Source organism: Populus euphratica, unplaced genomic scaffold (genome assembly GCF_000495115.2).
Source record: "Populus euphratica unplaced genomic scaffold, PopEup_1.0 scaffold35.1, whole genome shotgun sequence".
NCBI lineage: Eukaryota > Viridiplantae > Streptophyta > Magnoliopsida > Malpighiales > Salicaceae > Populus > Populus euphratica.
The window spans coordinates 1,974,895-1,981,904 of record NW_011499860.1 but is presented as its reverse complement, the minus strand read 5'-3'; the positions used below and the strand labels follow the sequence as shown (position 1 = coordinate 1,981,904).

At 31.8% G+C, this 7,010-nt stretch overlaps 1 long non-coding RNA gene across 2 annotated transcripts; it reads left to right on the top strand.

Moving 5' to 3' along the window:
• Positions 1–388: 388 nt before the first annotated feature.
• LOC105124612 (uncharacterized) lies at positions 389–2,146 on the top strand. 2 transcript variants are annotated; one of them, XR_842091.1, is made up of 3 exons: positions 389–711; positions 960–1,208; positions 1,789–2,146. It is a non-coding gene; the product is annotated as an uncharacterized LOC105124612 (long non-coding RNA). The 2 variants fall into 2 exon arrangements; XR_842090.1 differs by having other exon boundaries at positions 1,763–2,146.
• Positions 2,147–7,010: the final 4,864 nt, after the last annotated feature.

The window sequence follows — 7,010 nt, the reverse complement described above, 5'->3', positions numbered from 1 at the left end:
TTGACTCAAGGCGAATAAGTTTTATTTAAAACTTTAATTTTTTATTATCTAAATAACATTGTTTTATTTAAAAAAATTAAAATACTATTATTTTTATTTAAAAAATTAGATTAATTCATAGATTGATGTTACAAATTTATTTAACGTGGGTTTGTTTGGTAATGTGATAGTAATTTTTTTAAGTATTTTTTGTTTGAAAATATTTGAAAATAATATATTTTTTAATTTTTTAAAATTTATTTTTAATATTAATATATTCAAACAATCTAAAAATTAAAAAAATAATATTTTTTTTAATTCACACCGAGAAAACAAACCGCCTAACACCTTAACCAAATCATATCACAGACCGGTCTCTTAATTATAGTTCACTGAACTGTCATTATATCTTCCAATAAATAAATAAATAAAAACCCAAAAAAGTCTAAAATGAAGGGGCAGAAAAACGAAGCAAATTATCTTGTTGCTGCCTTGCTGGAGATAGATAAACTCACAAGAGGAATAGGCCGAAACGGATAGCTTTGCCGTTACTAATTCTTTTGCACCGATTACCTCTCTGAATCTCACGTCCTCCTCCTCTTCCTTATCATATTTGATTCCATTGAAGCTTAATTACCACCGCTTGGTGAAGGGTAAGCAAAGCTCAAATGGACTGTTGGCGATTCATTGCTTTTCTGAAATGGGTCCAACCTTAGAGCCTATAAATTTAAGGTAATGAAACAACATGGTTTTTATATATATATATATATATATATTTTGATTTCATAAGTTATTTGAACTGAAGTTTGTATTTTTGTTTTGTCTTGTGAGTGTTTGTTAAAATGCCTGTGTGAAGGCTTAAGCGTTTTTTTTTTTTTGTGTGTGAACACTTTCTTTTGAGTTTTAGAGGGCTTTTGCGAGTGGCACAAATGTGAAATGTTTCTGTGGCCCCACATGATATACCTTTTCTTTATTTGCAGGCAGCCTCAAGTGCCATCTGTGGCTCCCTTTGGGGTGACAATGGATGGGCAATCTTAAAGTTGTTCTTCCAGTTAATGCACAAGTTGTTTTGAAAACTAGAAATGTTGACGGAGTTTATGATGACGATCCCAGGCATAATCCAAGTGCTCGTCTTCTTGAAAATCTAACCTACTATGAGATGACTTCAAAAGATCTTTCAGTGATGGACGTGACTGCCATTACTTTGTGCCAAGAAAATAATATTCCAGGTATGTCTCATAATCTGCATCTAGATTGTAGCCTGTAGGTAGATCTTTTTATGTTTCAAGACGTTGAAGACATGTTAGGCATCTGACATTCTGACTAATTCGAAGGCACAAGTAAACCCTCCTTCCCACATGCCCTGTGCAATTATGGGGTGGCCTCTGTAGAGGGATTTGTTGAGGGGTATGAACTTGGGCCTTCATTTTATGGGACTTTTTTTAACCATTTATGAGGCGCTTGATCCAAAATTTACCATTTACTCAACACCCTAGGATTAGCTAATAGAGATGTTACCTAGTGTTTGTGATCTGTGATGAATATTAACATTTAACGATCATGGATTAAATGAGTCAAGTTGCTGCTATAGTGCATCAGCTCACTTGTACTCAGTAACCAAAAGTGTTACCATTACACCAGAGAATGATTCCTAATTTTTGTTTAACTTATGCTCTTGTTTTTTTCCTTTTGTCAATGAAAAATCTCTAGTGGGACATATCATTGTTATGTTTAGCATAAAGCATCTAAAAGAAACTCATTGCACCAAGCTTCTTCATCACAGTAGTTGTCTTCAATCTATCCAAACAGGGTAACATTGCAAAAGCAATAAAGGGAGAAAGTGTTGGCAAATTGATTGGAGGGACATGCAACTCAACAGTCACAAGGACATGATGGTTACTGCCATGTGTTTGCTGGCTTTTGAGGCCTCCCTTCTCATATGCAAAATAGCTGCTTCTTTGGAAGCATCTCGAACTTGCATTTGAAGTTTGAAGACAAAAGTATGCCAGGGTCCAACATAAAGCATCATCTAAATTTGCCGGCTGAGGTACTCATTATAGCTAATTCTGTAAATAATTTTGTCATATTGGATTCTTTTGAACTGCCATTGTATTTTTGACAGTGAAAGTTTTTACTGCAATGCATTGATGTTTTAGAGTTCAGATAATACTAAATCCCACACCCTCTGTCCCCCCAAAAAAAAAAAACGGAAAAAAAAAAATTCAGCCTCTTATGACCTTATCGGTGTGGTTTTTTCTTAGATTTTAGGTATAGAGGAGAATGATTGGATTCTTTTGGTAGCTTGATTGAGTGACTGTTTGGTATTGATACTGTGTTTTAAAAATGTTTTTGAAAAAAAATTTTTTTTTTTGTTTTAAATTAATATATTTTTTATATTTTCAAATTATTATTTTAATGGGTTGATTCTAAAAATAATTTTTTAAAAAATATAAAAATTATTAATATGTTTTTTTAAATAAAAGATCATTTAAAAAATAACCATTACTTTACAATCAAAGTGATTTTTTATCTGGTGTGTTGTGGATTCTGGGGGTGGGCGTATAAACTGCACTCCCATTATCAGGGTCTCAGCTTGAGGTGTTTTATCTCTAGACCAATGTACTGATGGACTTCGACAGAAAGATCGAATGCAATTGCATTTGGTCCATTAATTCTGTGACGGTGAATAGATTTCGATGTCATTGAATAAAAAATCCAGCAAAATGACAAAAATTAGATCAGGAGCTAGCATTGCCAGAAATATCGAAAAGCTTTCCCAAAAAGAAGCTTTCCCGAAATTTCATGTTGTCTGTACTGGAAATATGTCAGCAAATTCTTTCTTGACTTGAACTCGTGCTAGTATCCAAAACATCCATCTTTCCCAGAAAATGCTCATCATTGATGGAGTGGATCTACTAGTGGGTTGTCCAAGACATTAATCATTAGTCATTAAATTATTTATCACTAATAAAAAAATTTATAAAAAATATTTGGGGATAAATAACATGATGAGCAGCAATCATAGGAAGAAGATGTACACTGTTACATCTTTATCTATACAGGCAAAGGCAAAGCTAATCACTTTATTGGAATTTGGAACCCACTTAGGGTAATCAATTAAAGTGTTTTTGTTTTAGATGTCGTGCTTGAATTTTGTGTGTGTGATTTACTAAAAACAAGCTAGAAAAAAATAAAAAATTAGTTTTTATAATTGAATTTTATACATAATTAGATTATATCCCAACTTCAATATTGAGCATAAAAGCTAAAACCAACATAATTTAATAATTTATCATAACCTACGCACATCAATCAATGACAACCATGAGCCAATAAACTGCTTTGTTCGACATAAACTGAATCTTTAGAATTATTATTATTATTATAATACATAAATGGTTTTTACAGCAGAAATGACAATTCAAATTCTTTCTATTTTTTTTACTGTAGTGGTGACAAATATATAATTATTAGGTTTTTTAATTGGAAAATAACTTTTTTTTATATTGTCTTCCTTTTATATTTGATATTTTTATTATTTTACACTTGAACAATTTATCATTATTTTTTTTCTTATCTCTTCATTTTTTGTAATAGTTTTTACTTTTTTAAAAAAAAGTATTATTTTTTATTCTTTACAAAATATTTATCACTTTATACTTGGTCAATGTATATTATTCTTTTTGTTCTTATGATTTATCTTCTGAAATCTAAGACATTTACAAGAAATTTCTTTCCGAGGTTCTTCCCATGGATATGAATAGGAGCGCCTGAATAGTTTCTCTTGCTGCCTTCTCCATAGTTAAAAACCAAGGTTAACCCGAGGTATTTCAAGATAATTTCCATGGAATTGAGTTTAAGAAACAGACTAAGCAAAAAGAGTTGGATTGAGAGCTTTTAACTTTGAATTCCTGTTTTGAGTTTAATAGTAATTTTTTTTATTTATTTATGGTCTATATATTATATTTCTTACGTTACAAAAAAATTTGGTCCATCTTGCAACAATGGTGCTGGCAAAGAAATAGTTAACAAAAACTGGCAAAGAAATAGTTAACAAAAACTAAAAAAGTTGAAGATTGATGGTTGTTTATACGAACAATGAATTTTTTACTTAGATTTAAAAAAAAAATTCAAATTTTTTTTCTCTTTCAATTGCATTATTTTACGGTTTAATTATATAAAATTAAGTTTCAAATTAAAATACAGAGAAAATATATGGCTCTGGCTCACCCTAAATGCACAATAATTTTTATTTTGGTTTAAAAATGTACTTTTTTCTCAGTGGTGCCCGGACTGAAAGAATTTTCTGTTTTGATTTTTGTTGCTGTAGGGGACGCTTCCGTATCCGAAATGAGAAAAAATCAACTGCTGTTGAACTTCAGGCGCACTTATCAACCAAAGCATGCTTAAAGGCATGGAATGCAGCAAGTATTCTGCCACAACTTCTGCACATAGATATCTTGTCCATGTCTGATGCGTGGCCACCGATGTTTCAGATAACACCACCAACTGATGAGCATATTGCCCTCTATTTTTTTTCCAGAGCATGAAAGATGACCCTCTTCTTTGATCTTCGATTTCCTGTTGTCAATATTTGTCTTCTCATTTTGATTGATTTGTTCTATAACAGGGATGAAAGAGCTTTCGACAGCCTTGTAGATGAAATAATCCTTCATGACCATGCTCTCAAGGCAGTGGTAAACAATTTGGAAATATTGATCTTCTCTTCTCATGAATTGCCAATAGAATAGTGGCGTAAGCTACCATTACCAACCTCACTGTCTTTACTTTTTAACCTGGATAGTTCTTGAGCATGTAGCTGACTTTATTTACCATCTGCAATTTGTCTGCAGGTTTTAGCAGAAAGTACTACTTGTGGGGTGTGTTTAAACCAACCAACACGCTCTTCAATGGTAGCAATGCTAACTCGGCAATGTTTTCCAACCTTACAAAAGATGTTCCGATGCAGTTAAGGAATGGCATTCGCGAGACCGATAACCTGGAGCCAGCGCCTAGTCCCTCAAACAGAAGTGGTAGCTGTGTAACTGATTCAGGAGACCCCCTTCTCATCGGATAGCAACTCCCTCATTTCACCAAGTATTCTGGGCACAGAAAATACAAGAACAAGCTATAGCTACGTGTGTAAATGTAATGTAGGAATCATGACAGCAAAAGTGAGTTAAGGACAAGATTGAAGTCGAAATGATGCAGCAGTGACATACGGGCCTTTGCGGTGCAAATGTGTATCAGAGGCGGATAGACGAAGCATAGCATGCTATTCAGGGAACACAGTTTTCGACTGTATACTACTCTTCCTCTTCCTCTTCCTCATGTAGTTCTTACTTCTCAATATTTATTGTAAATATATCGATGTGCCAAGCAAAAGAGCCGAAAGGCCTGATTCAGCTCCCCTGCCGGCAACCACGGGAATATCTCGGCCTCCTTTGTGCATTTTTTTATTATATTTTGCATATTTTTTACATGTTTTTATGCGTATTCTCCCCTGCCGCCCTAAGAATTTTTTCAGCATAGCCATTGCCACCTCTAATTGTATTCTTGAAAAAACACAACCACTTGCCTGGCTCCCCGAGCTTGGAAAAGGTGAGCTGTGAAAAATGTTTTAACTATGTAACTTTTCTACTCAAAGACATACACAAACATGCTTTCATTTATATAAAAAAAATAAAACAGGAAAGGATCAAGTAAATGCAATTTATTTTATGAATAAGAAAAACAAAAATTTCAACGTGTATCTGTCTTATTCATGCACATGAAATAAATATTTATGACAAGGAAAACATTTTTTTCTTTTTTTGGTAAGCATACGACAAGGAAACCGACGGAGATCAACTTCCCAAGTCAAATAAAGTATGGGGAAGAATTAGGAACACCTTGACCGCAGGAGCGGAGCAAGGAATTTTTTTTTAGGAAGCCAAAATTAATTTTTTTTCTAAGAGGATAAAAATTAAATTTTAATAGTTTTGCCTGTAATTTTTTTTAATAAAAGAATATATTTTTTTTAAAAGAGCCCAGGCCTGCCCCCGCACTGGTTTATCTATGACTAATCTATTAGTGAGTATATGGGTTAAGTATATAATTATCCCTTCAAAAATTCTACAAGGAAAAAAAAATCATGATACATATTAGAATTATGATTGTTTTTAAAATATTTTTTAAAAATTTATTTTTTATTTTTTAAAATTTATTTTCTACATCAATATAATAAAATGATTCAAAAATATTAAAAATTCATTTTAAATAAAATAATGTATTTTTTTCAAAAATATAATGTCACTACAAAATAAACATTATCATAACATAACTATAGAACTAGCTTCACTAATTCGATGTTAGATTGACTCAAGGCGAATAAGTTTTATTTAAAATTTGAATGTTTTATTATCTAAATAACATTGTTTTATTTAAAAAATTTAAAATAATATTATTTTTATTTAAAAAATTAGATTAATTCATAGATTGATGCTACTAATTTATTTAATGTGGATTTGTTTGGTAATGTGATGGTAATTTTTTTAAGTATTTTTTGTTTGAAAATATTGTAAAATAATATATTTTTTAATTTTTTAAAATTTATTTTTAATATTAATATATTCAAACAATCTAAAAATTAAAAAAAAAATCAATTCACACCGAGAAAACAAACCGCCTAACACCTTAACCAAATCATATCACAGACCGGTCTTTTAATTATAGTTCACTGAACTGTCATTATATCTTCCAATAAATAAATAAATAAAAACCCAAAAAAGTCTAAAATGAAGGGGCAGAACAACGAAGCAAATTATCTTGTTACTGCCTTGCTGGAGATAGATAAACTCACAAGAGGAATAGGCCGAAACGGATAGCTTTGCCGTTACTAATTCTTTTGCACCGATTACCTCTCTGAATCTCACGTCCTCCTCCTCTTCCTTATCATATTTGATTCCATTGAAGCTTAATTACCACCGCTTGGTGAAGGGTAAGCAAAGCTCAAATGGACTGTTGGCGATTCATTGCTTTTCTGAAATGGG